The following is a 22917-nucleotide window of genomic DNA, read 5'->3' as shown; positions in this document are numbered from 1 at the left end:
ATGCCTTCGAGTCGTAGTTCAGGGTACGGAGACCATCAATGCGAACTTTCTCATAATTCTGGCACTTCGGGTTGCAATTTCAAGTTTTCGATACATTCCGATTGTCCAATAACGGAACGAGTTTTCTCGAATCCTCCGTGTCCTACTTGGAATTTAATATTTTCTCGCCCATGAGGAAACAAAACGTACAGTTTATTGTACAAAACTACCGACACTTTGCGTTAAACAAACTGTCGTATATTGAAACTAAATATAAAATTGAATCGAAAGTAATCCAGGCCAGATTGCACTTTCAGCAAAGAATCGAATCGTTGGATAATAGGTGTTGAGCCATTTTTCTTTTATGAAACGAAGCAACACTCCAATTCAGTTAACAGAATGAGACTATATACAGTTACTCACGTTTGTATTCGTACATTGTAATGGTGATTCACTATAAAAAAGCTTGATTATTACATTATTTGAATAGATTACAAAAAAAAAAAATTGTCAACGATCGTGCCACGTTGAAAACACCGGTTCTTGTCCGATCACCGAAGTTAAGCAACGTTGGGCGCAGTTAGTACTAAGATGTGTGTGACTGCTTGGGAACACTGTGTATTGTTGGCAATATTAATGTATTATATTGTTTATATTATACGTTTCTCTCGGTTTCGTAATTGGGTATTACTTGCTTTTTAATATTAAAAAGCAAAACACAAACAAACAAGACAAAATTACTTCGTAAATAGAACTAACACAGTGTTATAAATAACATGTGGTAAAAATAAATGGCAAGAATTCATAAGAAACAAGTTTCTTCTCATTTACAGTGAATCATCATTAGAGTATGAAAAAGACACAAACAAAGAAAACAAAATTACTTCTTAAATAGAACTAACACAGTGTTACAAACATTGACCAAAATAAATGGAAAGAATTCAGAGAAAGTTTCTTTTCATTTATAGTGAATCACCATGGCAGTGCGGGGATACGAGTGGTAGTATTCATATCGTCGTTTTTAGAATCTAACAAAAACGACAGTAGACGACAATACACTTGTTTGGTGAAATTGTACTCGAACCACGACGACGATTATGGCTAACGGGATTCCGAGGAAGTTGCGTTCGATTTGATGGAGCCGCGGACTCGAGTCGACGGGCGTAAATCGGTCCAACGACGCAAAAAATTTAATATCGTGACAATAGAACGGGCGACCATCGATCGTTGTAAATCGAGAGGGGGGTGGATCGGTGGCTGAGGAAGTCCGCGACTCGCGTGTCTCGTCGGTTTTCCCTGCGCGACTGGTAACGCTTGTTTGTCGCTCGTTCTGAAAAATCACCTCCGGAAGCAGAAAGTCACGATTTTCGCTTCCGCTACCGCCGACATTTGTCCGTCCATGAATCGTTCCTGCTTTTGTTCTACCGACAATGAAAAGCAAAACCGATTGGACGCTGGCAATCGCCCCGTGATCAATACCCGTCACTCTTTCCATTATAATGGACACGGGAGTCAGTGAATCGGTTCTTCTTGCGTGTTGGTATTTTCTTTAGGGACTACCGTGTTCTACGTATAGGAAACAAGGATCATCAATAGCGGAGGCAAGGGACTATGACCGTTAGGGTCGTAGGAGCACCGATCTCTGTATACTGAATGCGGTACAGAGCTTAAAAGCACAGAAAGGCTCTGTGCCAATAGGGACACATGTTTGAGGAAAACACAAACGTTTTGAAAATCGAATGTTACGAAAAGAAAAAAGAATTGGCGTTCCTTCGATAGAAATGTTTGATCAAGTTTGATAATGTTTAGCGAGGCCTCCTTTTATTTGTTTATCATCTAGCAATCGTTTTCGGATTGTTTTGTTATTTTTTTATTCGTTTTTCGTTGTAAAAGTTATACTTGCTTATAACGGATTCACGTTATTAGAAATTCAAATAAATTATAATTTATTTCCGCTAAAATTGTGGAGAACAAATGAAAAATATATCTTAGACTAGTAAAGTTAACTGAAACGTGTTTAGGTATTTCCAAAAAGAAAACAAAATTGGCATTATTCTAATAGTTTGATCAAGCGTGACAATGTTTGGTGAGATCTCTTTTTAGTTTGCCAGTTCAGAACGTGCATTTCGAAAGCCTGTTAATATTATTACCAGAAAATACATATTTATTGGTACTTTTGCAGGGAAATAAATGAGTATGTCAAATCTGTCCACACAAATATAGAAATTACCAGAAATATCAGTTTTGGTAATTTCAATAACAAAAGTACTGTCCTTTCGTCGCCAGGCAAATTAGAGTAGCAACAGAATTACAAACGTTGCGTGGTAAAATAAGGTTAAGCAACGAGAAACTCGCGAGCTACATACGTCATCAAACGTCGAAGAACAAAACCTGCTTATCAGAGTACCAGCGGGACGGTAAATGGGTGAAAGCTAATTAAACCTCGCTGAAACAACAGTAACAAGAAAGTTCGCCGCGAGAGTTTAGGAACGAGGACAGTCTGGAGACCTTTCTCCATCTCAGACTTCGTTTATGTCGTTGAGGAGCAAGTAATAAATGTACCGTGGTTTGAGATAATCATTCCACGAACACGTTGATCGCAGACACGGTATCTCGCTACGCTTTTATTACCTATTCCGACAGTAAAGAAGTCTGAAAGAAATGCCTCTTTCACGGAGACCCTATCAGGAGACCCGGTTTGCAGCACGTAGAAGGAATAAAGCGAGAGAACGGTCGGCAATAAAGGCAACCCTTAAGGGCTTTCCGCAAGCTCGCCAAATAAATACATCCCCCGGCGTCATATACTGACGATATCTGATGCCCTTTCTGCGACTGCAGTCACTGGAACGTCATTGTTTCAAAACGTGGATAAATGACGTTACCACATCGGGGCATCAACTGCTCCCAATTGTCAGCTTCCACTAAATAGTTCTTAGAGGTTGTTCGCGTCACCTCTTTCTGTCTTTCTCACCTCGCCTGAAACTTGTACAAGTTAATTGCTCCTTGTCGTCGACGAGTGGCATTATACTGCGGTCGTCCGGTATTGGGTCTCCAAAGATCAAGTCTGAAGTCGTTCGATCGTCGCCGGTGGACTCTGAACTTCTAGGATTATCTATATCAGTTTGCACAGTTTCAGAAGTAATGAAAACTATGGGGATTACTCATGACTCTTCAGAGTCGTCGATTCAAGATTTTTTTAATTAGCTTGGGATTTAACACTTTGAGTGCCAAATGCATTTTAATTTGTCATCTGTTGATAACTGTGCAAATATTAACTTCTAAACTAAATGTGTCTCTTGACATTTTTTTTTATTAACGCTTTATTGGTATTTCTTTTCTTTTTGGAGTTTCAATAATTGTATAACACAAAGTACTCAATATCAACGACTCTATGATTTTAAGAGACAATATCGACGATCATAATGCCATAGGATTTCGAATTCATAACTGCAGATAAGAGTTATAATATAGGTAATTCTACCTTATAATATCTTTTGAATACTTTGATATTATAAGATAGATAATAATATCTCTTGAACTCTTCAGGAGTTGCAAGTCGTTATTAACGAATACAAAGAGTCTACAGTTATGAATCTGAAATCCTATGGCATTAGGATCGTCGATATTGTCTCTTAAAGCCATGGAATCGTTGATATTGAATCTCAAGAATTTGGAATAGTGGATATTCGATTCTCTAGCCGTGCAAGTCGTGTAAGAATACAAGACCCTGGGGACAGGCTATTGGATTTTCAGATATCGCCCGGGAACCCTGATTTCTAAGTATCGGATACGGAGATATCAGGATTACCTGTATTGATCTTGGGATGCAAGATCCCTGGATCGTTAGTATCGGATATCGAGATTCCTGAGTTGTTCGAGGCTAGTGTCTATAATATTCTTGATCCGTAAATCGCGAGCATTTTTCCTCTTCATTACTCGAGTCATAAAAGAGCCATTTCAATTTTAATATACAAACATACTCTCTCTTGGAATGTTTTTATTGGTGTATAAATCAATACCTTCAGGAACGAGACCTTTGCGTCGTTAGAACCAGTTTTCAAGATTTCAGGATCAGTGGTATCGGATTTTACGAATCAAGAGACCAGTTAGTATCGGGTTTCGAGACTATTGATGTGGAGGTTTCAGGATTCAGGAGTACAAAGTCGTTAGTACCGTGCTTTAGGGATCCTTAGGTCGAACTTATCAGGTTTCAAGAATATTGTATATTTTTATTTTATTTACTGCTTAGGTGCAATATAAGTTGATATTTAGTGTGTCGAGTAGTGTTGACATGTGAATACAGTGAATCATGGTGACAATTATGGATTTAGGTCAACAAATCTAAGGGTAGCTGCCTTTTCTGTTTGTCAAAAATATCCAAAAGTTTGACTGCAAGACAATTTTCTGCACCACTGTTTGGAACATACCATTCTGCTTTCAGGATGGATCTTGAATTTTTATTCTGCCATCTTTCTATGATTCTGATGTTGGAATCTGACCTAGAGTTGACTCGAGGATTGTCCAGATTTCAAGAATGCAGAGCTATTATTTTTAATAATTCTAAAGACTATTCGCGCTGTTCAAACTTGATGATTTTAAGGCAACCAGGATCATAGGTTCGATCGTAAAGCTCTGTAGATCAAACGTGTATCAGGATTATTTATATCTGTCCGCAGACGTTACAGTTTAAAACGTAATACACAGCTCCATAGGGCATATCTATTTCGAAACTGAAATTCCAACATGGAAGAGGTTATTTTTAAATCGTTTCGTTGTTTGCCAGCCAGAGATTTAAAAAAAAAAAAAAAAGAATTTGCTTTATCATATACACCGGTTGGGCATTCGATAGGATGCGACCAATCACAGCGATGCACTTTTTCAACGGAATAAACCAACGGTGTCAAAGCCGTGGAATCCAGTAAATCGGATAACATTTCGAATCGACGCGACAGCTAAAAGCACCGCATCGGAACCATTACATGATATTGTACATGGTAGGTGTGAGTTTGCAGACACCAAAGAACTCTAGAATTTCGAAATAATTTAGAGATGCGTTCGCGGGTATGCAACACGGAAGTTTGAAAATTATTATTGCACGCGATGTCGGTTTAATCTCGCGCGAGTAATGTAATAGCAATATTTTTCCAACAACATTTGCGATCAATACTTTCAGTTCTCTTTTTTTTTCAAAGACACGAGTATTCAAAAATGTATCGTTTCGAACAAGCGTAAAATTACGAATTCAAATTCGAGTAAATGGAGGTTCGAGATCTAGCGTTAGATTTACGAACATTGTTATGAATTTTTATGGATAGATATCGATGACTATGTTGACGTTTCTCGTTTGAACCAACAGTGTAATGCAAATGCAAACTAACTTGATCTTATGTTAGTTATATTATATTAAAAATACAAATGAAATAATAGCCAGATATTTGGATCGATAATATTAGGAGACAGATATAACGCTAATACATTTAACATAAATGAAACAATAACTAATATTTATATTTCCTTCGTCTAAACGTAGTCGTTGATCAAACGAGAGGATGATCCTCGCTTGAACCAACAATCTAATACAAACGTAAACTAACCTGATCTTGTCTTGATCATATGATTCTAAAAATACTAATGAAATTGTCAGATATTTGAATCGAATCATAATATTACAAGAAGATACATACAACGTTGAAAAATTTCAAAATGAAGGTTTTGAGAGAGTTTTAAAGTTGCTAGGGCAAAGTAATGAAGAAAAGAATAATTCTATCCAGTCTTTTCCGACGTCTAAGTTCCAGCGAACGTTTCCTCCTTTTCCATAGAGGTCTTTCAATTTCCCCGACACCATAGTTGGGGCTCGAGGCCTCCGAGATTACCGTTATCTGAACGACGCCGTTGAAACTCAACACCCGCGCAATATATCTAACTGGCCAGTGCTTCACCTTTGACCCTGTAACCGTATATAACCAGTAAGACCTCACACGTACGCGAGGCCACGAGCACAAGCTCACGGAGGATGCACACCAGGGAAGTTCTTTTATGTTGGATTCAGGGGTTAACCGTCTCGCCCTCGACCCTCTTACCTGCCTCGCATGGAAAATAGCTGGCTCTTTGTCCCTACGTTCTGGCGCTAGTTATATACAGGGTGTTTCATAATGTGCCGCGTATTCGAGCAACGAGGAATTCCATGGAAAAATAACTCGACTACGTTTCCTCGCGACGTGGCTGGCCCGACGCTAATGAAAATACGCGCGTGAAATTAGTATTTTAATGGCGACGTTGCAAGATACGCGACAAAGTAAATTTATTGTATTTTTGTGTCGATAAATTATAAAGTAATATCGTTCAAAATAGATTCTTTAAATTTTAATTTTAGATTAATGGCCAATTTGATTTGCTGGAATAAAATCGAGACGAAGTATTTGTATGCAATTTGCAAATTGACACATGTAAAAGGATAGGAGAAACAAGTTGTAAAAACACGACCGTGTTTTGGTCGGTTTGACTAATGATAAATAAATATGCATGCAACAAGTAGACAATATGGCCAAGTTTGTCTGGTAATAGGAGCAATATTCTCGACTGTAGCTTCTTTAATGATGGTCGTGGTAAGGAAAGAGATAGATACTATGAATTTTTTAAAATTCCTTATTTTTTTTATTACAAAATTTGCATTACAAGAAAAAATATCTACTGCAAGATAGTTATAAAACGTAAAGTGCAATTACTTCAGACATTAATTCCATAAGAGATATTAAATTTTCTGAAATTCTTAAAACAATTTTCGCAAATTTACAAACAGTTCAGTGTCGCAGTTGTGCGTTAAATTAGAAATTGAAGCGGAAATTGGAGAGACCCGTCGACGTCAATTATTTCGATTATTCGAAAGGTTTTCCGCGGACTCGTTTCAAATTTTATTGCGTAATTGCCTCCCGCAGAGACAACGGATGGAAAAACATATTTAACGGGGATTTTACGCAACGAACTGCGCGCGAAAGTATAAAATTTAATTTCACAGCTTACAGGGCCGGCGTGCCAGAATAATTAAGTATCATCGAGCATTTCCATCGTTGCCTGATTGTTTTAATGCCGGCCGCGATAAAACAACGTAAACAGTGTATCGATCACGCACGATCGTATCTTCTTGCCGTACGTGCTTTTTGCGAAGCGATAGGTTTTAATCAACGATTCGAGAGCGATCCTCGCAATGAGAGAGTAGCATTACCGTCTCTTGCATCGATTCTAACAAATAAATGTCGGGGAATAGTTTATTCCAAATAACATAAACGGTAGAGAAACAAATTGTTTAATAAGTCTTTGAGTATTTTAAGTGAATTGTATTTTCAGGGTTATCACCTTTCCTTGCATGAATTCTGAACTGATTTGTGGATGAATCTTTCATAGTTATCATTACATTTCTATTCTTTGGTACACTACAGAACGATGCATTCGTGGCGACACTTCTCTCGCTTGTCACGAGAGGGCTACACTCAACCTGTAGCTTTCTCACAAGTGCTCGATCGACCACTTATTCCTATATAATACACTCCTCAACCGACCATTATATATCCTGACGTCTAAGACAGACCCTGCTAGGATTGCCTAGTTTAAATTAAAATATTTGTGGTTTCAATGACGTAATTAAAGTACTGATGAGTCCCCTAAGGCTTTTTCCTTTCCTCCTGCTATCTTGCTCATTTCTTCCGACAACAAGCAGCGACAGAGTATCAAAGTACTTAATTTAATTTTAAAATCGTCTGTGTCACCCGACTATGCCTTGTCACGCTCTCGGGTGCAACATTATCAATTTTATCCAGAAATATCACAATAGCGCGGCACGCTCGTTAAGATTCCGGGGATCAGACCAGTTGGAGGGGAGCTAGGGTGGGAAGGGGTTGATTCAAGTTTCTTCCAGCGAATTTCGCGCGACGAATTATATTCCCTCGAACGCGACACTCTCTGGCATTCAATGGAATGAATCGCAGTAACGAGGAACAACGCCCCGCCGCCGAAGAGCCATTCCGAACAGCGGCAAATTTGGCCGGAAGCATAAGCTCGCAATCAGCGTGGCCGAAGACGTTCGTATGCGGGTCGGGGGGTTAAACTGACGGGTTCCCCGGGTTCTCTCTAGTTCGAGGTTTCGAGTTCGACTACGCGGCCCGTCGCGGGGCGCGTTCGACTTGCTGAGCAAGCAAACATTTGCATCGTGACACACACGGATCACCTCCGCCGCACGGAGTTTACTTTCCAGATTCGCTTGTATACGTGCACGGACAGCTTACCCCCGGGAAATCGGATTATAAGCGAATGCATGGTCCGGTGTACCGATTGCCACCCCGCCAGACGGAAGTCCCGTGTCTATCAATTAAGACCGATCCTGCCAGTTGGCCGGACCCGCTCCGCTGGCTCGGTTAATTTTCCGCAATTATTTCGCGACGCGGCCCTCATCCATATTTATCTGCTTATTTGTTCGACGTCGGACGCCGCCGGGACGCGAAGTTGACCGTAATTTACCCGGGACGAAATCGATCCAACGTCGAATTCGATTAGCGTCGCGACGCGTGCTTTCTGAGGATACTATACGTTTCCACTCGTATCGATCCCTTCCATCATTCGCGATATTTCTTTTATACCCCCCCAAAATATATACAGTTTTATGCTTGATGGATGGTTAAGAATCACAACATCCTTAGGTTTTGGAAACAACAAATATTTAATAACGAGTCAATTCTTCTTTACTCTCTATTACCTCAATCGATGTGGTAATGATTTATAAAGTCTTTTAAGGGGATCTTCTAAGAGGGTATTTTTTTATAAAGAAACTTTTGGAAAAAATATCGATTTTCTGACTGCCTGGTCCCCTTAATTGGATCTTGATTTAAGATATCCCATCAGCTATGAGCCTCCCATTGTTGTATACTGTTTGTATAAAGAAATATTGAGAAATTATTTACTATATGATAGAGCTACTTTAGGAGAGGAACTTTTGCCTGAAAATACATATTTCTTTTACCTTGTGCAGTTCACGAATTATAATAATAAAATCGAAACTAGCTAAATATTTGAGGGTCTGTTTTCACAGTAAGAAAATTGTATAATACCTATACGTAGACACATCGTTTATAATAAGTAAAAAATAGTAGTGGATCCTTGTATGCCCCGTGTGGCATATCTCACCAGAATCTCTTTAAAGAAACAGTCATTGAATTAACGATCTAATTCTACTTCGTTAGAAGCCATTTCATTATCCTTTCTGGTCAAACTTTTTGAAAAATTATTCCCATCAACTTGCACGAACGATTCGAGTTTAATTATTTTCTATCCAAGTTCCAATCAGGCTTTCGTCGTGGTTATAGCACAGGAACCGCACTGTTATATGTATATCTGATCGTGTTCTTCGAGCAATTGATACCAAACAATTAACTAGTATCGTAACTCTTGACTTCTCTAACGCGTTTGTTAGTTCGAATCATGAACTATATTGTATTAAATTGTATAAACTAGAAATTGGTTTAGCTATTTCCTGAGTAAAATCTTAGCCATCAAAGTGTAACTAACAATTCTAAACTCGTACTACGCGATATTCTACGATTTTTGAATTTCTATTTTCCAATATACAGTTGGTCCATTTGAATCGACCCACTTGAACATCTTCGAAACTGTTTTTATTTTTTTAAATCATTTTATTCCGATTTATAGCTTTTCTTTAATATACCTCCCAAGTTGCACCTGGATTCCAACGTTCTAGTCGCACGTTGAATTAAATACCACTTAAATAACGTGTATTTGTTTGAAACAGTTTCTCGTTAAACCAGCTCAAATATCGTGGCCATCGATTCATTACTCGATCCGTATATCAGTTTTATGGGAAATTTAAATTTTCAAAAAACTACAGAATGCATTTAATATACAAAAATATAAGAAATATTTAGGGGTTGAGACAACCCTCTACAAAGCTCCCATTTCAGTAATTCTATTAATAAAACTATGAATTTGCATAAAGATCCGCAGTCTAATTATTTTAATTGTATTTCTAGAAGTGCAGCATTCGAAACGTCGTAAAAAAAAAAGATACAATAATTCTTCCGGATAGAAGTTTCTCTTATTATTTAAAAATCTCGCATAGTTCTTTCAAATTGTAAGAAAACAGGGGAACGAAAAATTGAATTCAATGCTAGCGAAACGTTCACAAAGCACGCACGTTTCGGAACTAAGAGTTCTTTGAATGTATAGTAACGCGTTAAAAATCTTTGGCGGACAATGAGACTATATCACGTCGGTTCTTTATTACCAGGAAATCTACCAGAATCGGAACGAAATTAATTAACCCACCGAAATTCAATTAACAGCAGTCGCCGGTGGTAAACCTCGGCAAGCTGAATTCGCTGAAACGAGCGCGGAGAAAAGAAAAGTAGCAACGACGGAGCGACGAAAATAAAAAAGAAGGGATATGTAAAAGAAAAGGAAACACCGCTCGGGAACTCGATTTCAATTATATTTTTCGCCGATTAAATTAGAATCGGCGATTAAAGATAACGTGGCAGTGTGCTCGACAATCTATTAACACCGACGTAACTGAAAATCGACGATCATCGCGGAAACGATCGTGGAATAGTAAGCAGAAAAAGAAAACCCCGGTGGTCGAAGAAGAAAAATTTTAAATGCAATTACGCGCGAGTTATCGTATCGTTGTAGCTGACAAATGTTGCAATTGATAAATAGTTCTTCAATTTTTTAGAGGGTGATAATAAATAAATCGATAAAAATTAAAATAAAGTCACGATTAGTTTTGTAATTAGTTTTATTGGTAATTATTTTGAATAGGGTTCTCCTCATCGATTTCGATGATTTTCGAATATGTTGTAGAACTCAGCATTCTGAACAAGTTTTTCTTATACAATAACTCCCGTTCGGCTTTAGTTTCCGAGATATTTGCAAAATACTGTTGCTAGAGTTATACTGAATTTGGCTTATATTAATAACAGTATTTTGCAAATATCTCGGAAACTAAAGCCGAGCGGGGGTTATACGTATAAAAAAAACTTGTTCAGAATGTTGAGTTCTATAACATATTTGAAAATTATCGAAATCGGTGAGGAGTCTCCTATTCTAAATAACTATAGCTTTTCTTGCTAATTTTTATTATTTCCTATACTTTGAAGTACGCATTATCTAATGATATTGTAATCTCGTTTGAATCATATTGTTTACTTTGTAAAATTGAATTTTGGTGTTTTGAAATACTGTTGCGTAACCGGGTGGATCGTAACATTGGCGTAGAAAGTATGAAGGATGACCGACGTCGCGCGTTATCGATCAATTTCTGAATTCTAGTATACTTTGAAGCACGCATTATTTAATAATATTCTAACCTCGTCTGAACCATATTGTTTATTTTGTAAAATTGAATTTTGGTGTTTTGGAATACTGTTGCGTAACCGGGTGGATCGTAACATTGGCGTAGAAAGTATAAAGGATGACCGACGTCGCGCGTTATCGATCAATTTCTGAATTCTAGCTGGTGGCAGTTGTATTCCGCGAATCTGGAAGACGCGTTACCGCGGGACGGAAGTAGAGGCGTCGAAGAATCCCAACGGCATTGTTGCGCTTGAAGGAGAAAGATTCTGTCGTTCAGCCGCCTCCGACGAGCACCGATCAAATATTGACTGCCGTAATGACGTCCCCACCAAGCAACTCCGCCACCCCGTAGATCGTTCCGTTTCATTAATCCCGGCGTGCGACGGTAAAATTCTTGGCGTCTACACCCACACACGCACGCGAAGTATCGAGCGTTTGTTACTTTTTACGCGACGCGGACCCGTACAGCTCGTATCGATCGATCGATCGTTCAACATCGACGTTCAGCTTTTCTCTATAGCCTGACGAATCCAGAATACATCGAGCAATTACCGCTACGGCTTTGCCATTGGACCGAGGAAATGTCGCGATGTTTAAACGCCGTGTGAGTATATTGTTACAGGGTCCTACGGGATATTGATGTTTGCGACTTCTTTTCGACGTGCATCGGAGTCGCAATCGCGGGATACGGGGTTGTTTGTGCTCGCAGGGCGAAAGTTGGTCAGCGTTAACCCCTCCATTTTATAATGTGCCTGATTTGGAACACGACGAAAACAACCCCTGCAAAGTTATCGAACATTTTACGGGGCTTAATCTGGGTAGCAAATTTTATTCCTAAACGAATAACAAAAATGTCACGTTCGCGATCAATATAATTTCCTTCTATACTAATAAATTTATTATTTATTTTATAATACAAATTTTATATGAACTACACACGTGCAATATATAGTCTCGTATAAAATTTATTGTATCCGAAAAAGAAGTTTTTTCGTTGCTTTTAAACTTTAAGGTGCACACGATACTTTCTTCCAGATAATAAATTTCGTAAATCCCTACCTAAATTCCTAGCCCCCGATATCGGGTAAAGCTGTGTAGTTAGAATCGTGAAAAGCTTTATTTCGCGTTACACTCCTTTCTTGCGGCAATAATTTATTTAATATCTTATTCGAACAAAGCGCTCTGGGTAGCTAGGTTACTCCGGGTTGTTGGGGTAGTTTCGTAGTATTTTGGTTATCGACGAAGGGTTAAAAATGACCGTTTTAAATTTGATGTTCTCTTTACTATTTCCATCGCAAAGCAAGGTTTTATTTGTGCGGCAACCGTGTTGCCCGACTTAATTCGAGCGGACTGTTAAGTGGTTAATGACTGAGGTTGCTCGTCGTTCGTTCGCGAAACGAGCCAGAGCATAAAGAAAACGTTCATCTGGCCGGGAAAACGGAAGTTAACGACAGAGACGAAAGCACCGGGACGAATGCGTCTCGAAGCTTTCGAGCGTTCTCGCGCAATTCGTTCGAAAGTTGTTATCGCAACAATTTGCGTACTGCTATAATTTTCGACAAATTTGCATGGTCGTCGACGCGAATCTTCCCCAGCGATGCACCAAACTTCGCGACTTATTGTCGAGTCGTATTACGCGAACTTCGGAAGCCGAAATATTGTGTTGTGTAATGAGTTCTTTCTTTATAATCACTGTTCAAAATAAAACAGAATATTCCCATAGGTAAATTAATGTAATATCAAAATCTCAATGTAGACAAACAATGTAAAAAAATGGTTAAAATTCGTTACATCGTGTATTATGTGAATTGCACTTTTTCAGGTAATAAGAATAGATCGGAGATTAGATTTTTAAATGCAACGATGACTTTGTAAAAAATGTAATAAAATATTTATATTTGATAATTTACACCCGCGAACAGTCTATACATGAAGAAGGATGAAAATAATTGCATCGTCCACAGTGTATATTTTTGTTCCGAAAAATAAAAATTAATCGCTATAAAATACTGCACAGTGTCAGGAACAAATAAGTACAATTTTTAGAAACGACGATATGTACATAGAAAAAGATTTGTATATGATAATTTGTCACAGTGACAACTCAAATGGAGGATGAAAACAATTGCATACCATACAGAAGTATTAAATTACTGCTTGAATATTTTCCAAACGTGTAATTGTTACTAGATACGATCAATTATTTTTATCGTGCCACGAATTAATTCCAGCCCTCTGAATCGTTCCTAGATTCTATTGCCGAGCGAGAATCATCCATAAAGCGTAGATTCTTAACTGGTCGCGTTAAATGGCGGCCTCGTCGCGGTTTACGACGTCGCTAGCGTTTCTTTAATGGAAGACGCGATTAATAGCGACCACCACGAGTGCATCTTCCGCACGTTCCAGTTGCAGTTTTATTGCTGCAAACGTTGCGGACGTAGTCGGCGTTCGCGATTTTGTAGGCGATTTTTGGTTCCAGTTAATGTCAGGTACTAACAGAAATATGAATTAAAAACTTCTTTTAATTTTACGTCCCATCTTCATAATTTCTAAAGCATTACTAATCGTTATTTTCTTAATATAATAGTATTATGTTTTCGATGCTATTTTATTGTTACTTCAATTATTATATTCATTGACACTTTGATCACTGCTAGTTTCGATCATGACTTTTATTATTGATTTTTAGAGAATTAGCAGAATCTAATTTTTGATTTATACAAGAAATGTGAAATAGCTACAGAAATTGAAAAAGAATTTGTAAAATGAGATTCTGAAGTGCGCCGCCAATGCAGTGTCAGCGGTCTCTAGCGGCTGAAATTCGTACAACGACACAGTGGCGTCGACAGTCAAAGCGTTGATTTCAGTAATCGTTACAAAGACCAGAGTTCTGGTATAAAGTATCATTCTATTATTCTAAAATTTTGTAACTGAAACCTATTTTTCTCACTTGAGATGCTTTGTCTGGAAAGTTAATATATCAAGTCCATTAAAAGAAAAGTATCTCATAGATTCAGAAATGCATTTTACTAATTTTCGAATTTCTAGTACTGAGATTAATCAATCGTATACGAAAATTGTACGTTTACTGCAGTTTCTCTGTTCTCCTGATAAACGAAAGTGGATTTAGGTTGCAATAGCTCCAAGGTACAGCCTAAAATCTTTATTATTATATGTTGTATATTTTTCTCGGGGGGAAAAACATGACAAAATGTCTACTTTTGCATTGTTTTGATGGGAGCATTTCATCGAATAGAAATTTGCCAAATGTTCCTACGCGTGTTTCGTAATTATGTCGCGTGATGCAGATTCGAAGCGTCGCGACGTTTCTTCGAATTAGGGAAACGACGGGTACCAGATCCGAAAACAAAGGCGTCGCGGCGGAAATCGCGCTCGGGAGACACGGGAAACGCGGTGCGCCGCTGCAGCCCACGGGAATCGGTGTCGCGCGTAGAGATTAATGGCTCTCTCGTCCGAAACGCAATTTACCGTGCGATCGACATGGAACGATGACTTGTCCCAGACGCGAAACCCCTTTCTGAAAATCACCTCCCCCGCGCTGACGGAGAAAAACTAGTCGACCATCACGAGCCTCGACAATGAACCGCGCGGTATTATTTCCGGCGCGGAACGACCGCGAGTTAACGCTTTTGGGTTTGCTTTCCTATCTCCAAATATAAATGTTTCATCTATAACTCGTCTCGGCTTAATACACGGAGTTTCAGCGTTAATAATTTTGTTGGAGCCGAATAATGAAAATAGTTCAAGGTTTTGTAACTCTTGAATATAAAAGATTAATTTTGTTAAACTAAATGTATGCAAATGCCACTCGAGGCAGCATCTGATTGTATTCCCAGTCGAGTCTATCATCTATGTACTCTGTTTACGGTTCTAATCTCTCACATTGTTTCATTGTTTTGTCTACAATCGCAAGTGCTATATGTGTTTTCTTGTATTTCTACGATAAATGTTTGTATTGAAAGTACTGCTTAACTCAATTCTTTTTATCAAATTTAAACAAAAGGAAAACGATTGCATTAATAAATTCTATTTGCTATGTAAAATATAAACAGCTAACATGATGAAGAATTGTTTATTATTATATACAAGAGTTGCATGGTTTGGAGAGGGTTGGAATTTTAGAGATATTTTGAACAGAATGTTTCATCTTTTATGACAGATTTAGATGAATTCATCATCGAAGGAATATTTTTCTAGATATTCAATTACTAATATTATGCTTTACGAGAAAATGGAGCAAATTATAGGCATGTTCGCAACGAATTTAGCGAGGTAATATATTATTCGGTTGTTTCGCGAAAATAGCGTAAATACAGTACCATATTTAATTAAGAAAGGTTCTCCCAAGATAAATGCCGGTTGAAATAATGTTTGATCTACCGAGTAACAAAATGTAAGGGCAGAAGGGAAATGTATGCCTTCCGAAACGTAAAACCCGTTAAATGTGGTATGCTCATTTTATTCTCTTGAAAATTATTTCAATCCCTGCTTAATACGATAATAATGATATTTTGTTAAACGTTAAACATTCACGAAAAAGAATATTAATAAAAAAATTGTAGCATTCCCGTTTCAGGAAAGTTAAGTGCCTCGAAATGACCAGTCGAAAAAAGAAAAATTAAATTTCTATCTTATTATAAAAAGACAATAATTTCGCTGTAATATTATTGATTAAAATTCACGGTAGATTTCTTTGCGAGAACTTATTTAAATAATTATTTTTTATTATGCAAACGAATTGTGTTTTCCTATATACGAAAAATATCATCAGAAGGCAATCGCTAGAATACTGGTCCATTGTGCAAACAGCGACAAGATTATTCAAATTAGTGAAAGGCAAACAGCCGCCGTGTACGTTTTATTCATACCTCGTTCAAGCACGTCGACGTTCAGGGGATTATTCGTGCCCGAGGAACGGGAGATCAGTGAAACAGATGTCCGTCACGATTTGCTGTTAATTTCGTCTGTGCCAACCTTCGCAGGAATCGAAATAACAGAGTGGTACGCGCGTTCTATTTCACTGTGTTCTCTCATAACAAGGAACTACCGGTCATCTTACGTCCTGCTATCGCGACCACCAGCTTGCCAAGTCTGGTCAGTGTCAGTGATAAAACCAATCATGTGCAAAGCCAAGATTAACATTCCGGACGAGGAACATCGAGTACCAAAAGCAAACCAACTTCTTCGAAAGAATAGTGTCAACTTATATAGAGAAATAAAATCTGTTCACTTGAACGTTTCTTGCGTGTTCAAACACGTGTTTACCCCTTAAATTTTTTCAATGAAAAGACATAACAATTTCTACAGTTCTGAATAGCTCCCATTTTCTTTTAGTTTTCGTAAAATATATTTTATTTGTCTGTGTTGGTGGATAAAAAATTGTTCATGTATGATGCACAAGTTTCTTTACATTTAAATTAATAGTTTGTAAGCCTGTTACAGTTGATTAGGAAGATACTTTGAATGCTTCTATATATCGTACAAAAAGCAAATCAACTTCTTCGAAAGAATAGTATCAACTTATACAGGGTGTTCGGCCACCCCTGGGAAAAATTTTAACAGAGGATTCTAGAGGCCAAAATAAGACGAAAATCAAGAATACCAATTTGTTGATGGAGGCTCCGTTAAAAAGTTATTAACAATTAAATTTAAAAATTTCAAATCGTTCTGGAAAAATTATTTTCGGTTGTGAGGGTCAATTATAATCATTTTTGGTGAAAACACATACTTCCGAAATCCTACCCACTTTCGAGAAAAAAATTCATTACCGAAAATTTCATGTCTGACCATAGCGTCGATATGTTTCACTGAAATTTCATGCGTATCTTTAAAACTTCATAACTTCTGAACGGATTGGACGATTTTAATGTTTAAAAAAACAAACTACGCGTATTTTGATGGGCAATATGTACAAATCGCAAAAATATTCGAAAAGTTGGTCCTTGACCCCGCAAAATGAGAAAAACCCCATAAAAATGGTCCAATTTTCAAACAGCCATAATTTCTAGAATAGTGAATATATTTCAATGAAACTTTTTTTTGAAGTAGAGCTCATGGGTACCTACAAAAAAGTATTAGACAACTTTTCTGTAGGGCGTCAAAGAAAATTACTACAAATGAAAAAGTAATTTTTAAGAAAAATTGACGGGGGGTAGGTGGCAAAATTTTTCGGCGAAAAAAAAATTTCGAATCGTTTAAAAAAAATTAGTTTCGGTTGCGGGGGTTAATTACGATCATTTTTGGTGAATAGACATACCCCCGAAATCCTACCCACTTTCGAGAAAAAAATTCAGTACGGTCGGAACTTTGAACGTTAATAACTGTTTAATAAAGTCTTCATCAACAAATTGGTATTCTTGATTTTCGTGTTATTTTGGCCTCTAGAATCACCCATTAAAATTTTTCCCAGGGGTGGCCGAACACCTTGTATAGGTGTTAATTTAGAAAATAAAATCTGTTCATTTGAACGTTTCTTGCGTGTTCAAACACGTGTTTGCCGTTTAAATTTTTTCAATCGAAAGCCATAACAATTTCTACAGTTCTGAATAGCTCACATTTTCTTTTAGTTTTCGTAAAATATATTTTATTCGCCTGTATTGGTGGATAAGAAAGATACTTTGAATGTTTCTATCTAGGAGGAAAGATCTACACTCTTGGTAGATCTTGCTCTCTTGATCTCCTTGCTCGTGCAATGGTGCTCTTTTTCAAACGAGGACGTGCTAGTATTTTCCATCCAAAGTACCAAAGTGAATTAAGAGTTTGAGACGCGTAGTGTTTTCTGGATCACCCTAACAATGTAACTGGTATTTTAAAGGCATACGGGAAGAGGCCATCAAAGTGCTTCGGCAATAATAAGGCTGGATAGCGATCGCTATTTTCGACGCATTAATTTTTCACCGCTTACGTATAGTCCTGTTAGGCTAAGCATGAATTATGAACACATTACGGCTGGGATACAAATTGATTTATGGTCGCGGCGTCGCGTCGTGCATACCTAATATCCCTTGGCGATATTCTTCAGCCGCGGTGCAAGGCGGGTCAGGGAATACGATTAATCTGCATAGCAGATCGCGTCAGATTCGCTAATAGCGCTTTTATGATATTCCGTCGCGAGCTTTACTGTCTCTGGCGTCTTGACAAAAATCGGAGGAGGGCAAAAAGGGCAACCTCGAAAGGGTCGCCGAGGATTCGCATACGATCGACGCCGCTTCGAAAATAGCTTCCTCCGTTTTCGACGACGTTTGCTTGCAAATCTTCTCGAGGCCAGGGTTCGATGTTTCCGCCATTGAAATTTACAGTTCGAGAAAGAAGAACGAAGAAAACCAGGGTAGAGTTACGAAATGTTAAAGGATTATTATTTACAAAATATTCTAAATATAATTATCGATTCTAGATAAAAGCAATTCAGAATTTTCGTATAAAAATTTCAATTTTTGTTCATAAGGAATTTTTTAAACGTTTGTTAATGTAACGTTTACACGGTACTCGTTACACGCGTTAAACAGTGCGTTAAATCATCGACACAGATTTCCTCGACACTGTTTTCACCGAACAACATTTCATCGACACCAGATTTGGTCGACAAAGGCTTTAAACGAAAACGTTTTTCATTGACAATAATTTTACTCGACGGCAGTATTAACAGCCAAAAACTCAGGGACGGTGTTGTTTATCGCCATGTTCTTTTCAAATATTATTTTTCAATGCAACTGTACGTTTTTCATTGATTTCAGAAATATCAGTGAAAGACGATCGAACGAAAATTCCACCTTCGTCTTTAACGAAGTTGTATTAAAAAATAAGGAAATGAAAATTCCAAAAAAACAATTTCCCAACGAATTTCGAGCGATAGAAAATTTGTTCGACGATGGTGAAACTATTGTTCGAGGAAAGGTGTTCTCGATCAGCGACAAACCACGCGATAACGCGAACAAATTTTATTTAATCTTGCCTGATTCCTCATTAGTGGTGGAACGCATTTCGGATACGGTCCCCATGTTAATTACACGACTATTAAATTGTCGGCGTAATCATTATCGAATTGAAACGGCTGCCAATACAGTTGTTTCTGGGCACCGTGCAGCCGTTAATGGGTGTCGTTGCATGTTTCATCGAAAGAATTAATTCGCGTTTCGCGTGACAGAGTGAAATGGCATTTTTCCGACAACGGTTGAGCGCCCACGCTTTTTCTCACGCTCGAAACATATCTCGATGATTATCCCGAATCAAAAGTCCTCCTATTAACCATCACAACTTGTACTCTATTGTTTAGTTCCTATGCCTGCATTCTATTGTTTAGTTCTATATCTGTGTTCTATTGTTTAATTCTATACCTTGCTTCTATTGTTTAAGTCTCATATGGATCTCTATAAAATCGTTGTTTGTTAAAATTAATTCTATTCCACTGTCACCCATTCTATGGTTGATCTTTTTGATTTGTGTAGAATTTGGTAGAACTTTAATTATTGCAGCAAATTGTAACTGAAAATTTCTTCAGTGATCAAGGTTTCCGTAATGATTAACGCTAGAACTACCAAATCAGTCAAAATGACCCATTCGTAATTTCTGATAAAGCTTGTAAAACATTTACTCGACTGAACTTTTGGAAATTTTTGAAAATTATTTCTCGTATTGAAAATTCGTAATTTTCTAAAACACATATTTCCATTGCATTATACATTTCTTCACGTATCGTTTTAATTTCTTTGGTGCAAATAAATACACTATAACTGTTAATAGTTCTAGTGTTAATGTGACGATTCAATAAAAAGTAGTTTCGCGTAGTTCCACTTTGTTGCTCAACGATCATTCTCTCAACAACATTCCAAAATAAAGAATAAACCAAATTCATGAATAATGAATATGGATTTGTTTCAATAAATATTCTAATAAAAAATTATTCCAATAAGTTTTCTTTCGAATAAATATTTTTCAAGGTTAAGAATAAATATTTTTAATTAAAGACAAGTTACTTTTCTGATAAATTTCTGCCCAAAGGATTAAAATATTTCGATTTATCGTTATCGTCCGACGCTCTTCATTAATTACAAATAAAGAAATCTTTTCGAATAGCGGAGCAACGGATGCAATTTATATTTCGTTGCTCGAAAATGTTTTCTGAAACGGTAAACCGGGAACTTCGACTCGGATACTCTCTGCTGTCGAACGAGATTTTCAGCTCGCGTTCGTTCCTCCAGGGTTTTCATTCTTTTTTTGTTCGGAACACACAACGACGCGTGCCGCCATTACGATAGAAATCGGAACTTCGTCGCCATCGAAGTGACTTTAACGGGGACGCAGTCGGAGCGAAATTGATCAGCCATCCGTCCACGTGAAACGGACCTGAAAAGAAACTTTCCGTTCCCGGCCAACTAGCGGAACGAAAAGGAGCTAAGTGAAAAAGGGGGGGAGGGGCGGAAGGGGTTGCAACAGGAGTGAAAGACAGTTAATGCCCACTACATCCGTCAACCCTTGAACGTATCGCGTTCCCGTAGACGTCGCAGGATTCGATATCGTGTAAGAGCTAATGCGAAATTGAAATCTGTTTCCGGATAACGATCGTCTTCTGCTTCACGAACAAACTACCACTGACTGGCTACATGACACTTTAAGCACTGCTTAGAGACGGGGACTACTACCAAGTACGGTACACGAAATTACTTTATGAATTAATTATTTCACGAAATAAATAGACTTTCAAGATTCATTTTGCAAAAATATTGTTGTATTAGTGGTAATATTTATTCACAATTTTAGGGGTTGCTTGTCAATACTATTTTATAATTTCTAGTGTTTACGGTGATAACAATTGCTAACATTGATTGCAAAGTTATACAAAATCGTTCTGGAGGATGTAAGAATTATACATACGATTCAAAATAGAGAGAAATTAATCGAAAATATAGGATACAATTCTTGTAACAACTTTGAAAATTTCTAGGCAAAAATAATGTAAAGCAATATCGTTTGTATCGTAAAATTAAGGCAACTGATTGCATCAATTTTCGGATCTAAACAATCAAGTGGAACTTCGCGTTGCTTACCCGTAAACATTCTTTTATATTGATCGAGATTTTAGTTTGTGGTTTTAAGTATTTACTGTGCGTCCTCGAGAAGTTGGTACAGAGGAGTTTCGACCAATAGCGCCAAACTCTACACTAAAATAGAGATCCAAGTATCAATCAGACCCGCATTCCTTTCACCAGCCAACTTCTCGCGTACACACAGTAGCAAGCTGATATACGTAGATGATCATCAGAAACTCCCATCCTTTTCGACGAATTCGACGTCTGTAACTTCAGTTCCTTTTCTGGTCCGCACCTTTCTTCCTGCCTCTGTGCTTGTTCGTTAGTAACGAAAAGTGTATAGCCATATACGAAGTAGCAGCTATTTCGTGCTATTCTGAGGTAAAAAATTCCAGCCACGTTGTAATGAAAATTTCATGGGGCGTATCATCCCAGGAGGGATCAAAGGGTTAAGGAATACTCGCAAACGGCTGGCGTCTAGTTTGCAAACGGCGATCGATCGAGGCGGAAGAACGTTTCTGAAATATCTTCTCCGCGCGGGGGGGAAAAAAGAGAAACGCGGATCGAGGGAAGGAAAGATAGCGGAGGAACGGGTGACGAAGGCTCGGAGAGGGACACGCATGACAGGAATGACAAAAAAGGTAATCCCGACTGACAGGAATCCGGTCGCTAGGGGGAAGAGAAGGTCGACGTGACGGAGAGTCATTGACTCCGAAAACCCTGTTTCCGCCCCTTCGTCCCCTCGGGGTGTTCGATGATTAGATGCGCCCTTCTACGCGTATTTTCGAAGGATTCGACGGTAAGTAGTAGGGCTAACCCGGACCCATCGACAATGGCCGCAATTCGCTCGAACAGTATTTTGCGGCACGATCGTTGTAGCGAGCTTTTTTTTCCTCGCGGATGCCGAGGGGATGAAGATAGCGAAGCCCCTTATGGCTCGCCAGGGTACAATTCCGGGGTAAAAAAAAAGCAGAAAAAAAAAGAAAAAACGGACACCACTGTGCGTACACTAGTTTCCAACTGCTCCCGAACTACTGTAACGGAAGTTGCAAGCTGCGTTAAAAATGTATTTGTCTTCAATTTTCCGCTAGTATTTGCCCTCGTGCTCCACCGATCGCAATTTATTATTGCATCGTTCGTTAAACAACGGGCTGTTTGTTCTTTCGCGCGCGTTTCACGTGCAAGTTGAACGTTCTACAATGTTTTCGTTCGGACGGAGATCGGCTGAGACGAGGACTCTTCAATTCCCGCTCGATAGATATCGATTCCTCGCTGAGCAATTATCAACCCTCGATTGGAAGGGCGAGGTTCAAACGATGTTGTTGCTTCGAAATGTCGTACATGCTCGCTTGCACTGGTATGCTCGAGGGTTTGCGCGCGATATGGAGTAATACTTCTCGATTAGTATCGATTCTCAACGACTATGTGAGTTTATCAAACGAGGAATTTGTTTGATCGATCAAACGAACTTACGAACGAATCGCTTTGAAGTTCTATAAGAGTTATTGAAATGATCGAAGCCTCGAAATTTGAGATA

General features: G+C 38.2%; 1 protein-coding gene and 1 pseudogene across 2 annotated transcripts in view; one reads left to right on the top strand and one right to left on the bottom strand.

Annotated features, from left to right (window-relative positions):
- The window catches only part of Tei (irregular chiasm C-roughest protein teiresias), a 506172-nt gene that overhangs the window by 69120 nt on the left and 414135 nt on the right, over nucleotides 1-22917 (bottom strand). The gene's annotated exons all lie outside the window — the stretch shown is intronic.
- On the top strand, nucleotides 489-609 carry LOC143343101 (5S ribosomal RNA; annotated as a pseudogene).

This window comes from Colletes latitarsis, chromosome 6, assembly GCF_051014445.1.
Source record: "Colletes latitarsis isolate SP2378_abdomen chromosome 6, iyColLati1, whole genome shotgun sequence".
Taxonomy (NCBI): Eukaryota; Metazoa; Arthropoda; class Insecta; order Hymenoptera; family Colletidae; genus Colletes; species Colletes latitarsis.
The sequence above is the reverse complement of the archived record's forward strand: the minus strand, read 5'-3'. Positions and strand labels throughout refer to the sequence as shown.